Here is a 15,749-nt window from a genome sequence, read left to right on the forward strand (position 1 = left end):
CATTGCCCCTCCTCCCCGCCTTAGTGTGGGGGCCCTGAGCCTCAGCAGTGAGTGCAGGAAGAGGTCAAGCAGAAGAGACAAGCTATAGATGGTCCAGCAGACTCAGAGTGACTCTCAGACTATGAGAAGTTGAGAATAATCATAACACATCCATCAGGAGGCTAAAATAAGTATGAGTTCTGCTGGAATTTTCATCCAGGGCCAGGGGAAGTTACACCTCCACTGGATACCTTCTAAAGGTCTGTGCCTTTAAACAGACAAAGAGAATGACATTTTATAATTATGCTGTATCCTGACTGTATAAATTACACTTAGAAGGATTCTATTTCTTTTTAGCCACAACCTGGCACTAGCAAGAGCTGGAAATACTTCAGTGAACGAAGAAAACAGAAAACCTAACAACTGGAGCCAGAAAAAAAAAAACAAAAACAGGCTCAAACTATGGTCCAGAGGACAGGCTGCGACTTGGTTAAGGAGCCAAGAGAGTGGGCCCTGGGACCCTAGATATAGGGTGCATTTATCCTTGTCCTCTTCCTCCCCCCGCCCCCTCTATCTCCCCATTTGGAATATCCTTTGCCTCTTTGGATCAGCAGTTGGTTTGGAGTGATCTAACTCCAAAGGGCAACGTGTCTTTCATACTGAACATCCCTGTTTTCTGACATCAGCAGCATGAGGCACTCTTAGAGGGGGGCTTTGTGTAGCTCTCCAGATGTCTCTCGTCTCAGGGGCCATGAGCACTGATCACAGACCTGCAGGCCACACGAGTCTGCCCTGGGATGGCTCAGGCAGCCACAGGTAATCCTTCAAGTCACCTCAAGAGCCTGGTCCAGCCAGAAAACTTGCCAGCCACAAGTTAATAAAAGCAAATGTCTCGAAGTCAGAGATAAAAATGAAAGCAAGAAAAAGGTTTTGTTTTGTCCTTTGGACGGATTCTTTCAGATGAAGACAGAATTCTGCTACAGTGAGAGACTTCCAGTGAGTTCAGCAGCTCCAGAACAAGCCTGGGGACTTCAGTGACCTCACAGCTCTGTCCTCCTGACCTGCTGAAGCAGCGGGCATCCACGCTCATGTTGGTTGCCAGTCTGAAGTCATTGTCCACAGCCATTCTGAAATACCACCTGTCATATTGGCTTCCCAAGCTGCACTTGCGCCTCACAGAAGCCACTTTTCTGAGAAATTAAGCAGAAGAGGGCCGAGCACAGGGCCACTGCAGCCCCAGACAGCAGATGGGTGGCAGTGGCGGCTGACTCATAAGCTGGAGCCACTGGAAGCCACTAGCAAACCCCTGCCTGCTCTCCTCACAGAAGAGGCAGCTGCTTTCACCAGAGATGCCGAAAGCAGACTAAGAGTTGCTCCTTGATATTTTAGTTTCCTTTTCAACAAAAGAGGAAGCTGATGGCTCTCAGAAGTGTTATTTTATGCTGCTGTTCTCTAAATGAGTTTCTAGTATTTTGGAGAAGAAGCTGTAGAAATTTTGGAGGAATTCAGGGTAGATGAACACCCACCTCTGAGGCCCAGCGGCACCAGTCCCAGGCTGTACTTTGCCTTGTGATCACAGTGCAGTCACGTGGTCTGGGTTGCTTCACCAAACTCTTCAGGTTTAGTGTATTTTTCAGGTGCACTTTTCTCGGGTGTAGCCTGAAGATAATTAGCCTCCATCTCCCAAGGCTGTGGTTTCAGTTCCATGCGATATTGCATATTGTTGTTGTTTAGTCTCTAAGTGATGTGCAACTCTTGTGACCCCATGGACTGTGGTGTGCCAGGCTTCCGTGTTCTCCACTGTCCCCCAGAGTTTGCTTAAATTCATGTCCATTGAGATGGTGATGCTATCCAGCCATATCATCCTCTGTCACCCCCTTCTCCTGCTCTCAATCTTTCCCAGCATCACAGCTGTGAGTTGGCTCTTCACATCAGGTGACCAAAGTGTTGGAGCTTCAGCCTCAGCATCAGTCCTTCAATGAACATTCAGGGTTGATCTCCTTTAGTATTGACTCCTTGTTGCCCAAGGGACTCTCAAGTGTCTTCTCCAGCATCACAAATTTGAAAGCATCAATTCTTCAGCATTCAGCCTTCTTTATTAGGCATCAGGCCGAGCATGGGTTGCCTCTGTCTCCCTGGGTCCTCAGACCTCTGCTAAAGCTGCTCACCCTCCCAAGCACCCTTTTCTGAGACAGCCAAGGATGAAGGAGGCCGAGGGAGAGAGGAAGCTGGCAGTGGCACGACCCTTCCTCCTCCATCCCCCTGGGACCAGGAGGCCTGTGTGGAAGGTGGGCCGTGTGGGAAGGAGGTCGGCTTGTCCTGGACACCTGGGGAAGGTCTGTCTGGGCCCCACTGTCAATCTTTCATCAGGTTTCCCCAGCCCCCTGTGGAGTGAGTGTGTCTGTGGGATACCCGCACACTTAGAGGCCGGGTGAGAAGCAGACCTGATTAACCCCCCTTATTAGAAATGCAGAGCCCTTTGACATAGCTGTTTAAACACACCCCCCACACACACACACACTTTTCTTCTGCAGCAGAGACACACTCCGAGCCCTCCCCCTCTGATGGATGTGCAGGTTTATCACCTTGAAAATGAAGTCACTGGGCTGCCCCTTCCCACAGGCTTCCTCTTTCAGACAGAGTGTGGTCACTGCAGCAGCTCGGAAATGACCTTCCGCTCCCGGCAGGATGAGTCCCAGCCTGCACACAGGGAATTGGCTCACAGTAGAGAAACAGGTAACAAATAGCCAATTATCCTGGCACCATGCTTTGCTGGAGGCACTTTGAAAGCCCAGAAAAGTAGCCCCGGATGCCTCCTGGGCAGGTCAGGAAGCTTTTCAGAAGAGAGTATGTCCATGCTGAATCTTGAAAGATGTGCCTGGTGTTGTTGGAGAGACACTGTGAAAAGTGACATCCATCGGAACAGAGAATGAAATGGAAATCCTTCCCTGGGGACACATAAATGATAATGTCCAAGTGAATCATTATAAAGGTGGCCCTGCACAAAGCCTCCAGGCCATTCTTCATGCTGAGGACCCATCTCACGCCTTCACATTGTCCAGCATCATGTGAAACCAAAGGAGCTTTGGACAGGAGCCTCTCCAGGAAGTTTGCGGTAAGACACCAAATGAGAAGCAGGCTCCTCCTGGAGCCATAGATTTCCTGCTTACTCAAGACTAGGTTCCCCACAGGCCCTGAAAAATATCTGGTTCAGTGATTCTCACATGTAAATCAATTGAGTGCTTTCTTCAGATAACATTGTATGTGCGTGCATGCCAAGTCGCTTCAGTCATGTCCAACTCTTTACGACCCTATGGACTGTAGCCTGCCAGGCTCCTCTGTCTGTGGGATTCTCCAGGCAAGAATGCTGGAGTGGGTTGCCATGCCCTCCTGCAGGGGATCTTCCTGATCCAGGAATTGACCAGCATCTCCTATGTCTTCTACGTTGGCAGGTGGGTTCTTGACCACTAGCGCCACTTGGGCAACCCTAACATTGTATACAAAAGCCTAATATAAGAAACCCATACAAGAATAGTCTCTCTGATAGAAAGGGAGGGTCTCCCAGTCCAGGTTACAGAGATGTTCCAGCAAGATACACCTTACTGGAAACCCCACTTTCCAGTAAGGAAACTCACAGTTTTGAGCATCAGAATCTCAAAGTTTACTTGGAAAATACACTGTGCCAACTCAGGCTGCTCACGGGCAGAGAGGAGACTAAGGCCATAAAAGCTGGTCTTTCTACCTGCCTCCAGAGGAAGACTGAGCCTGTAGCCTGGAGTCATTCTGCAGATATAGTTCCAAGGCCAATGCTGATGTCTCCTTCAGGTCTTTGGTCTCCATGTTCTGTAAAAATGCTGGGAAGTGCTCAGGTTGCCTCATAAATGGGGGATAAGGAATTAGGGAGAAAGACTTTTGTATCAAGGGGAAATCCTGGGTGGCTCAGTGGTAAAGAATCTGCCTGCAATGCAGGAGACACATGTCCAATCCCTGGGTCGGGAAGATCCCCTGGAGAAGGAAATGGCCACTCACTCCAATATTTTTGCCTGGGAATTCCCATGAAGAGAGAAGCCTGGGGGGCTGCATACAGGGGGTCTCAGGGAGCTGCCATGACTTAGAGACTAAATGACAACAACAATTCTTATATCAAATATCTGCGCTCTGTAACAAACCATGCCAGAATTTAGTGGCTTGAGACAACAATGCTATTTCTCATGGTTCTGTGGGTTGACTGCTAATCTCAATCTTGTAACTCATATGTTCAACTGAAGATAGTGTTGCCATTTTCAGTGGTCCCATCCCAAAGAGATGGAGGCATTGGGCAGGCTTCCTTCTCAAATAGCCTGTAATGTCTCAACAAATCCATGTAGCTAAATTTTTTAAAAGTTTTAATGAAGTATAACTGATTTGCAATGTTGTGTTAGTTTCAGATGTACAGCCAACTGATTGAGTCATCCATACAGCTAAATTTGAAGTGCATTCTACAATCACTCATTCATTCAACAAACATTTGTTAGAGAGCCTGGAACTGAGGAGAAGCTGGTTGGATGGGCACCATTCCTGACCTTTCTGAACACACATAAGAGAAACAAGTAACAGTCAATTATCCCAGCATCACACTTTGCTGGAGACATTCTGAAAGCATGTAAAAGTAGCCCAGATGCTGCCTGGGCAGGTCAGGGAGCTTTCCAGAAGAGTGCATCCATGCTGATTCTTAAAAGATGTGTCTAGTATTGTCAGAGAGACACTGTGAGAAGTGACATCCATAGGAACAGAGGACGAAAAGGAAGACAATGGTGGATACAAAAGCTTGTCTAGTTTAGGAGATATCAAGAAGAACTTCGCTATTGAAAACAGTTCTTTCTTTAGAATAAGTTGTCACACAAGCAAAAGGGCCACTTTTCATAATAAGGGGAAGAAAATGTTGAGTGAACAAAAGTCTGAAGCACAGGTTTTATCCAGGAACCAGTGTCTTTGTATGTATGTGGGTGGGCAGACTGGAAAGTGCCCATGAGGTTACTGGTTTATATAAAATTTGAGCTTGATTTATTTACTATGGGCTTAATTTCACCCAAATAACTTGAAACTCTTGAGAAAGGCATCCAGTTGTGGTACAAGGATGCCATGAAGTCTCAGAGTCCCAGTTTCTGGCTGACTTTATCCTCTGCCATACTGAGAACTGACTCTGAGTTCCCCCGTCTTGGGACCTGGACTCCAACCTCTGGGTCTTCTCATCGTGGGACACGGCCTCCATCCTCAATACAGAATTAGAAGTCTCATTTTGTACTCTGGAAACTAACACCCAGTAAAAAATTAGATTCTTGCTAAGGCAGAAAGAAACAATGAATGCCGCATAGACAATCTCATTTCTCCACAAGAAACAGTTGGGGAATCTGGCTGAGAGACTAAAGAGACTGAATTCACAAAGGCTGCAGGAGGGATCTGAGAGCAAACTCTCCTCTCCTCGTCTTTGCCAGGAGACCACGTGGGGAGAGGCATGCATAGCAGAGACATTACATGTAAATTTTCTAGTGAAAGTGAAAGTCGCTAGTCATGTCCGAGTCTTTGTGACCCCACGGACAATACATGGAACTCTCCAGGCCAGAATACTGGAGTGGGTAACTTTTTCCCTCTCCAAGGTATCTTCCAAACCCAGGGATTCAACCCAGGTATCCCACACTGTGGACGGATTCTTTGCCAGCTGAGCCACAAGGGAAGTCCAAGAATACAGGAGTGGGTAGCCTGTCCCTTCTCCAGCAGATCTTCCTGACCCGGGAATCAAATCAGGAACTTCTGCATTGCAGGGTAATTCTTTACCAAGTGAGTTATCAGGGAACCCCAAAGTTTCAAAGGTTTTAAGTTGCCCTCAAATGCCTTTGTAACTAAATTCCTTTTCTGAAAGCATAAAAAGAATAGGCTATAGTATGTCATTGTAGTTTCCGATTGAGTTTTAATTAGAGATCATTGTTAATTCTCTGAACCTTTTACAAAGAGGTTGTATAGACGGACGGTGATGACCCACTTTCCCCATAGAGCTGCCTGTGGCTGTCCTAGCAGAGTTTCCAGGGAAGCCAGAAGTGGAAAAATCCCCCATCTCATGCCTGTGTTTCACCATCATGCTCTAGTTAATTAAAATGACACAAGACTATTTTCCAAGATCCATAAAATTCACCCTATCTCTCTGAGTCCATAACACAGCAGCAAGCAAGCAAATCTGGGCCAGTTTTTCTCCATTTGATTTGTTGATTTTGGGTGTCACTCCCAAGTCAACAGCTTCTCAAACATAGTTTGGAAGTTTGCTGCGTATGAATTTTGGTGTTCTTTGAAGCCCGAGTAATAAAAATGCAAAATGTAGTGGCTCTGATAACAAAGAAAAATAAATGTGATTGAGGAGGGGGAATGTCATTTGAGTTTTGTTCCTGGCAGTCCATACAAGTTCATGACTTTTGTTGACTTAAATAATGTGCAGATATGAAGTTGACAGGACCAGCTGACTCATATTTGAACTTTATCCTTTTAAATCTTGTCTTTCCAAACTGGGGCAAGTCAAGCCAAAGCCCCATGCCATGGGGATTGAGTGGCAGTTAGTTTTGAGTTGTGTAGGGCCAAAGGGTTGTGCTCTTGAGGGCAGGAGCATCCATACTGGTGAGCTCCCTGTTTAGGCACGGCTGCCTGCCTTGCCTCCATGTCTGAAGTGGTCCATCCATGGGATGTTGAGGGCAGCTGTTCCATCCACAAGATGGCCTCCTCATGAGGCTAGAGTTACGATAATGGCTCTCCAGGGACAAACACACTGAGGCAAGACTTGCCTCCTCTCCTCCTGTTCTTCCAAGAAAAATAAACAACTCCATATCCAAACTCTGGGCTGATGTGCATCACAATCCAACAATCCCCTCCTCAATCACAATCCAACACTGGGCTTTGGAGACATGGAAAGAACAACAACAAATGTGGCCTCCCACTCAATTGAGAAATTCTGCCACTTAAAGCTTCAAACAATGAGTTGATGTTTGTGAAACAAGGTACATAACTCTGAGCCCCTCCCAGGAAATAAGGCTAAAATCTGACATCTGTGTGAGGACATGATCACTGCACCATGTTTCAAAATAATGTATACTAATAGAAAATTGGAGATAGAGTGAAGCCAACAGATCAAGATATAACTCCCACTGAAAAGAGAGTTTGTTAGTCACAGTTCCCAAGAGGAAGGGACATGCTGTACCCTACAGGGCCACATGGGGAGGAATCAGGGTCAGTCAGAGGCAGATGAAGAGGGGGTAAGTATGGGCCAGAGAGACTTTATTGTGACTTCCATGGGAGGGAATATGAAGTTTGCTAGTTTGAATGATTTCAGTGGGCTCTGGGGCACAGGGGCTGTCCCTGGCTGTCTGGTACCAGATCCTGAGGTGATTAGGGTGGATGGTTAGTGCATTACAGTATGAGAGCCTGATAGAGGAGGTGGGTGGGTTGGATTTGGGATCTGGATTGATCAGTTGCATCTAAAAAGCATGTTCCTGGAAGAACATGGAACATGCTTGTTTATTCTGTTTAGTATTGGCTAACCCTGGGAGGGGCAGTCCCTCCAGGATCAGGAAAGCCCCAGCTGTCAAAGCTTCAGAATACTGAAAAGACATGGATAACGTAACGCAGCTAAGGGTGGTGAGGCAGGAAAAGCATCTTGCGGAGCTGTGTATATTGGAGCAGGTATGGAGGATAGGCACAGTGCCTGCAAGTCTAGAAGAGGGATAAATGTCAGGGGCTTCTCCTGCAGTACAAGCCCCAGTCTCTGGAAGGCAGAAGATCCTGGGGAGCTTCTACAAAGGCATTTGCCAGTGAGCACTCCAGAGGCGGGCTGGGCCTCTAGTGAGGCAGTTAACCTGATACCAGGCAGCACTGCCCCAGCCTGCACGGTGGAGGAGCACATGAGTTTCTAATAGAAGTTGTGCTTCCCACCGACTGCTGGCCTTTTCAGGTCTTTTAACTCCTTTTTAAATACAGAAAATAATTTTTTTTCCTGGAGATGTGGATGAAAGGGCAAAACTTTGAGGGACATTCATGCAAAAGGAGTCGTACCCTAGTGTCTATGGAGTCACTCCCTTGAGTTCTTGATCAAGGACTGTCAGGCCAGCTCTCTTCCCTGTTAGAGTAACAGGGTCAAAGCTTCTGCCTCAAACTCTCCAAGACTCCTTTGTATAGTAAGTTTAAATGCACACTCTATGGATAGGATATGAGAGCAGGGTCTTCTGCCCCGGGGATTCCCACAGACAAAGCTATTTCCCTTCCAGAGGCTTTCACCTCTTCATGGGCCCAGTACCTTGTGACTTTGTACCTGCTTGGTTCCCAGATGCCCTGGGCCGTGTCCAGCCTATCCCAGGAGATGAGTGTTGGGGGTAAATGGTGACATGTCACTCTGCATCCCCAGCAAAGGTTGGGCTGGCTTCAGGCAATAACCGACCCAGGGCCTTTTGGAGTCCATGCGGCAAGGTTTACTAGGCAGGAGCATCTAGTCTGTTACAATTTGGACAGATGATATCCTCCATTCAGTAAGGGTGTATGACTTCTGACAAGTTCTGTAAAGTTATTTGTAACAAACCTTGTTCATGACCTGTCCACACCACACATAGGCACTTCACAGGGGGTCTGCAGTCTTTGTGGTGACAGTAGCCACGTTTCTGCTCTAAGAAGTGGAAGTGCAAGCATCCTCCTTGTCCAACTAGGGGCTCCAAGACGACAATCTCTCATCTGACTTCATAGCAATTCATGTATTAAACAGACCAAGAGTGACCATTTCTGGCACACATGAGGAGTAGAGTCTGAGAGAGCCAACAATTTTAGTCTAAATGAGATGCAAGCTCAGTATTCCTGATACCGAGTCAAGAACTACTTTCCTGGTGATTCTGTCACAGCCATAGCAGCGAGGAGCTCTAATCTGAAGTGTTATGTTCAGGATGCAGGACTCACTGAGCCACACTCATATCTTAGAACTATCTTAGATACCTTATAACTAAAACATAAAGGAAATCAACCGACTATTACAACTCAAAGACCCAAAGGCAAGGCTGGCTTCAGGAATAACTGACCCAGAGGCTCAAACACCTGAGGGGGACCTATTTTCCTCCCTCCGATTCTCAGAAGTACTCTCTCGGTACTGACTTTCCCTTCATCATCTCAAAAGGGTGCCAGTAGCTCCCTCTTCCTACTGCCAGGTTCCACCAGGGAAGCAGGGGAGGAATTTGCTTCCCTAACAACATAACGCCTTGCTCTTGAGTGTTGTTGAACCTGATTGGACAGGCTCAGGCCATATGATCATCTCTGAATCAATCATGGGGAGTTTTATATCCTGATTGGCCAAAGGCTGTCATAGCTTGCTCTTGGAGGCTGAATGGGAGGTTGTGGTAATTCCTTCCAGACCACAAGCTCAGAAGAGGAGGCTTTGCCAGAAACAGTAAGAGGAAGCATTCAGTGTCTTATTCCTGAAACTGAGATGCCCTAATCTGGCCTTAGTATATACTGGATTAGGAAGTATTCCTAATTATCGATATTCAGTCCCCAGAGATTTATGACATAATGGAATTTGTCCAAGAGAATTCAGTGGCATTTGTTGGAAGCATTGCAGATGACGTCTGAAATCCAAACCACAAAGTACGTGTACTCTGCTTCCTCCTCACAGCAACCATCAGTGTATTCCTCCTCACAGCAACCATCTTCCCTTCAAACATTCAGATTCTTTCCTATCCTCCCTTGATGACATTGATTCTCTTGAAAAACAACTTGTGGTATGCTGGGAGCAATTATTCTGCACAAGAGAGATGTCAAAGAAGTTGAGTTTTTAAAAAAATATTCCTAAAATGATCTGATGAGGTACAATCTCTCTAAAGCCCTATTCTGATGCCATAAAATAACTAAATAAAACAAATAAATAAATAAAAAATAAATAAAACAAAACAAAGTTACCCCAGAGCTGGGTATCTCCAATAGATAATTTTTAAGAGTAGCAGAGCTAAAAGTGGAAAGGAGAAAGGACTAGTGATAGAAGTTTGCAGCCATAATTACATATATTCTTAGGTACTGTTTGGTTAAGAAATCCAACTTCTGTAACACATGAGACTCTGGTTGTGTTCTGTTCCTGTCACCGTAGATTTGTGTTTTCAGTCCAGATATGACAAAGCTATTTATTTTGTCTCAAATGTTATGTCTATCATAAGGCCATATGACCACCACATATTCATCTATCCCTTTTCCTAAGAAAGATGAAGTGAGAAGAAATTTAGCACCCTTTCCCACTCAACTACTACTTTCTTCAAAAAAGAAAAATCAGATCTAGAGCTCTGAGCAAAAGTGGGGGTGACCAATCACTGTTAAAAAAAAAAACCCAACTTGGCAAGTTGCATAACAGTACAGTCATTCAGGTATAAGAAGAAAGACTTAATATGACTCAATTTATTAGAAGCCATTCAGCATGACCCCATATTCCACATTAAAGAAACTAGATACAATTAAGTGTTCTTGTCCTCAAAGATCTTACCCATGGAAATGGAGCTGAATTCATTTTGCCATCAACCACCCAGTAATCAGTGACTCTTCTCTAAAAGGTCCCTTAATTGCCAAAGGTAAGACTGCACACAAACCAATCTAATTGGAACTTTGTATGGAAACAGATGTTCTCAAATAAGATTACTGAACCTTCTGACAATGTCCTCATTTTTAGGATCTGGTCAATCCCTGCCAAGACCATCCTGTGACTGCCTCCAGCCCTTGTACCCTGTAAACCACATCTGCATGGCATCTGCCCCATGCCATTGCCCACAGTTTCCATGCTGTGTGGTCTCCCTTGCTGCAGCAAATAAGAAATCTAGCATTGTCCACTACAGGTTTGGTCCTGCTGGTTGTTAGCTGATATTGATGTCAATTACAACTATTATAATGTACATATGGAAAACACAAAATTGCATGACAACAAAATTATCACCATATTTCATCTTTTTTCCAGTTACTTTCAGTTTTCTTTATATTTGTATGACTCTGCTGAATACACTTCACAATGTTCATTTTAATCAGGAAATATTTTAAACCCAACCAGTACAGGTAAGGATATACCAGACATTTACATACCTACTACCACCAAGATACTTTAAACATCAACACTTGTAAACATTTTATCATCGTGCTTCAGATCCTAGGAAAAACAAAAAGTAATAAAATATTAGAAATAAAGTTAAAATCCCTTAATCATCTGCTCGTCCTCCCTCTTGCTGCAGAGGGAACCTCTGGATTGAATGAAATTCATATTTGCTGTGAACAGGCCCTATGGATTGTGTATTCCCAAATAAGATAGATTATTGCTTTGAATACTTTTTAAAATATATGAAGTATTGATGTTACTCTTCATATACCATTTTGTAGCATACCTTTTCCTGGAATTACTATTTTTTGCTATTTTATCCTTTTTTTCATTTAGTTTAACTATGCTATAATATGGACTTCCCTGATGGCTCAATTGGTAAAGAACTCACCTGCTAATGCAAGAGACACAAGAGATGTGGGTTCAATCCCTGAGTGGGGAAAATTCCCTGGAGAAGGAAATGGTAACCCACTCCAGTATTCTCGCCTGGAGAATTCCATGGACGGAGGAGCCTGAGGGCTACAGTCCATGGGATTGCAAAGAGTTGGACACAGTTGAGTGCATTTGCACACACACACACACACACACACACACACACACACACACACACACACATACTGTAATAGTCCATTTTATGGATAGAGCATTTAGCTATTCCTATGCTAAGAGACAGTTAATTGTTTACACAGTCTTCACTATTACAAATAATACTGAAAAATTCCCTTACCTATGTGGCCATGTGCTCACCAGGAAGTAGGATTTCTGGATCAGAGGTTTTGTGTCTCTTCAGTGTCCATGTGGGCTTCCCAAGTGGCTCAGTGGTAAAGAATCCACCTACCAATGCAGGAGACACAAGAGATACGGGTTCAATCCCTGGGTTGGGAAGATCCCCTGGAGGAGGAAATGGCACCCCACTCTAGTATTCTTCCCTGAAAAATCCCATGGACAGAGGAGCCTGGTGAGCTACAGTCCATGGGGTCCCAAAGACTTGGTACTGAACGACTGAGCACAAGCTTAGTATAATTGTACTGGTAAGATGCTCTCTAAGGGGGTTGTAGAGTTAGAGGAAACACATTTCCTGCTGACTTCAGCTGCCTCCCCAGGTCAAATAGGATTTGTCTGCAGTGGCAGTCGTGGCCATCCCCCACCCCAGCTGTCTTTCACTTGGGACACACATAAAGGAGTTTGCTCTTAAATCTTGTGGCTTCAAGAGTAGCTTTCTGATCTCCCATTGCCCTGTTCCAGGGTGGAGTTCTGCCTGCTCAGGGAACATTCCTAGAGACACAGCCTGGAGCCCGTCAATCCTCTGCTCACCATTACGCCCATCCTTTCCCTGATTCTGTCAGCACACTGTTGTCCACAGGAAACCTTCCTGCCTAAAATATTTAGCTCTATTTCTGTTTCCTACCCTGAACTCTGACCCCCACACACTCCCACCATCAATGTTGAAAATTTTCTATTTTTCTTCAGTTATTAGTGGACTGCTTTCTGCCTATCTGATAAGTGGAAAGATGGTATTTAAGAGCTGTTTTGAGTTTTATCTGCTGAGTATCTTTTCATTTTTATAATCCACTTGGGTCTTTTCCTTTCTAATATATCTATTCATATTCTCTGCTTATTATGTTAGACAGGCTAATTATCCCTACATACTATAATAAATAACCCCCAAATTGTAGTAGCTTAACATCAAAAGGAAGTTAATTTTGCTCACTGCATGTTGATGCGAATCAGCTCTTTGGGGAGTCTGAGTTTGTTCTGCTGAGTGACTCAACCATCTTAGGATCCTTGCCTTCAGTCATGAGGATAGAAGAGAGAAAACATGGATAGTGATAAGAAACGCTTTAGAAACCAGGTCTGGGAGGGACTGCCCACATTGCATTGGCCAGAACTCAGTCATATAGTCAACCTAACTTTGGAGCCAGGGTAGTATTAGGGTGTATATGGATTCAGGTGAGTGTTAATACTCCCTGTGAATTCTGCCACAATGATCACAAACCATCAGGCGACTCCTCTCTGCCCATACATTGAACATTCTCATATTCCTCCCCAAGGAAACCATACAAAATGTCACCAAGTCCCTGCATCCAGCCCAGAGACCAGGTGATGAATCTCTCTCTCCATTAAGACCAACTGGGAAATCTCTTTATGGACTAAAAAGTCAAGTCATCCCAATCCTCCCCATAATTTTTTTCTTTTTTTGCCACAAGGGTGGTGTCATCTGCATGTCTTTTTAAATTAATTTATTTATTTTAATTGGATGATAATTGCTTTACAGTATCATTATGGTTTTTCATACATCATCATGAATCTACCACGGGTATACGTGTGTCCTCCCATCCTGAACCCCCTCTCATCTTCCTCCCCAGTCTATCCCTCTGAATTGACCCAGAGCACTGGCTTTGGGTGCCCTTCTTCAAGCACTGAACTCACACTGGTTATCTGTTTCACATATGGTAATATACATGTTTCAGTGTTAGATCTTATGGCAGAAGGAGATGGAGCAGGACATCTGCAGAAAAAGCTGTTCACAAAAAGGGAGAAAGGAAGACATACCACAATTATTGATTCAAAATTGTAATAGGTTCTTATCAGACAGTCCCTGGGAAGACACCTTGCCCTTAAAGTGTAGATTCCTTGACTAGGCCTTAATTAAATTCTCTAGGAGGAGCTCTCTATTCCATTATTTTTTGTGATAATAATATCTAGGAAGCTCCTCTTCATCCACTTTATTGGCCACACATGTTATACGAGTTAGGGAAGAAAATATACATTTATCCTTGGGGATGTACAGACTGTGAAACCTGCATCTTGCTCTTGGGGCTGTTTTGGTCATTTGTTGCTGTGTAAGAAACACCCCAAAGTTTAGTAGATTAAAAAGAAAATTTTTTATTTAGCTCACAAATCTTCAGTTTGACCAGGGTTCAGTGGTATTGATTCAGTTCAGTTCAGTTCAGTCACTCAGTCATGTCCAACTCTTTGCGACCCCATGAATCGCAGCACGCCAGGTCTCCCTGTCCATCACAAACTCCCGGAGTTTACTCAAACTCATGCCCATTGAGTCAGTGATGCCATCCAGCCATCTCCTCCTCTGTCCTCCCCTTCTCCTCCTGCCCCCAATCCCTCCCAGCATCAGGGTTTTTTCCAATGAGTCAACTCTTCACATGAGGTGGCCAAAGTATTGGAGTTTCAGATTAGGGTCACTCAACTGGAGTTGAAGGACCCACTTCCAAAGAACTCACTCCCATGACTGGCAAGTTGTTGCTGGAGTTTGGCTGGAAGTTTATCCCAAGTTAAGGGGCTGGTTTCTCCCAGGTAGCTCTCTTCAGGAACAGTGGACTTTCTCACATCAAGGTGACTGGGTTCCAAGAGCGTATATCACATAAAAACTATATATGATGGTAGAAGATACACCACCCAAGATGACCTAATCATGGACACCCCATAATGGCAGTTCCCTCATAGTTCTGAGCTTACCCAGAGTCCAAAACAGAGCACACAGACCCTTGTCCCTTGGTGGCAGGTGTGTTGGTCACACTGTAAAACCCCATGTGGAATGGGGCATTGTTTGTGGCCACTTTAGAAAATGCAATCTGCTACAGAGAACCAAGTATAGTCTTTGAAAATTTCATTGTCACCACTTTTTAAAATAAAATTTTTTTAATTTATTTATTGTTGGCTGTTCTGAGTCCTCATTGCTGCATGGGCTTTTCTCTAGTTGCAGCAAGTGGGCGCTACTCTCCAGTTGCTGTGCATAGGCTTCTCACTGCTGTGGCTTCTCTTGCTGCAGAACATGGACTCTAGGGTACGCAGGCTTCAGTAGTTGCGGCACATGGACTCAGTATTTTGGCTCCCAGGCTCTGGAGTACAGGCTCAATATTTGTGGGGCACAGGCTTAGTTGCTCCATAGCATGTGAGATCTTCTCCGATCGGAGATGGAACCCATATCTCCTTCATTGGCAGGTGGATTCTTTACCACTGAGCCACCAGGGAAGCCCTCATTGTCACCATTGTGACATTGTTTCCATCGCTCCCACTTTGTTAGCAACATGATTTCCTCCAAAATTTGATAGATTTCAGGTCCACTTGCTTCCATTCAGGTCCAGACTCCAATAATTATACCCATAGTTGTTTTTCTTCCCTGAAGGTAGTTTCAGTTCTTCTTTATTACTGTTTCCTTACCCTCATGCCTCTTTTTCTCAACTTCCTGGAGAGTCTCTTAGGGCTTTTAGGCTTTGTGGGAAGACCACACATACAGCCTCATCTTTCTCTTTATTCACTGCAGGAGTTTTATTGTATAGTTGTTGGCCGCATTTACAAAAATAGCTCACCTCTTATTCCCTGTGACCCAAAAGGCCTTGGCTTTTCCAAATCTGAGTGACTGGAATTTGTGGACTTGCACTGTTTCCTCTCATTTCTCCTTGTAAACTGCCCTACTGAGCTCATCTCATTCTTGGAACATTTTTCCAAATGTGGCCCATACCACTCTGAACTTTTTCAATTTACTTTTCCTCCATGAGCTGTCAGCTTAATTAAGCACACAGCCTGCCCCCAAATATTGTAGGCAACAGTTTTACCAAATATTTACCAAATCATAACATGAATTTCCATATTTCCAGGCTCAAATGTTAGTTTTCTTATCAACTGCCACCCC

The sequence above is a fragment of the Muntiacus reevesi genome, chromosome 10 (assembly GCF_963930625.1).
Source record: "Muntiacus reevesi chromosome 10, mMunRee1.1, whole genome shotgun sequence".
Classification (NCBI taxonomy): domain Eukaryota; kingdom Metazoa; phylum Chordata; class Mammalia; order Artiodactyla; family Cervidae; genus Muntiacus; species Muntiacus reevesi.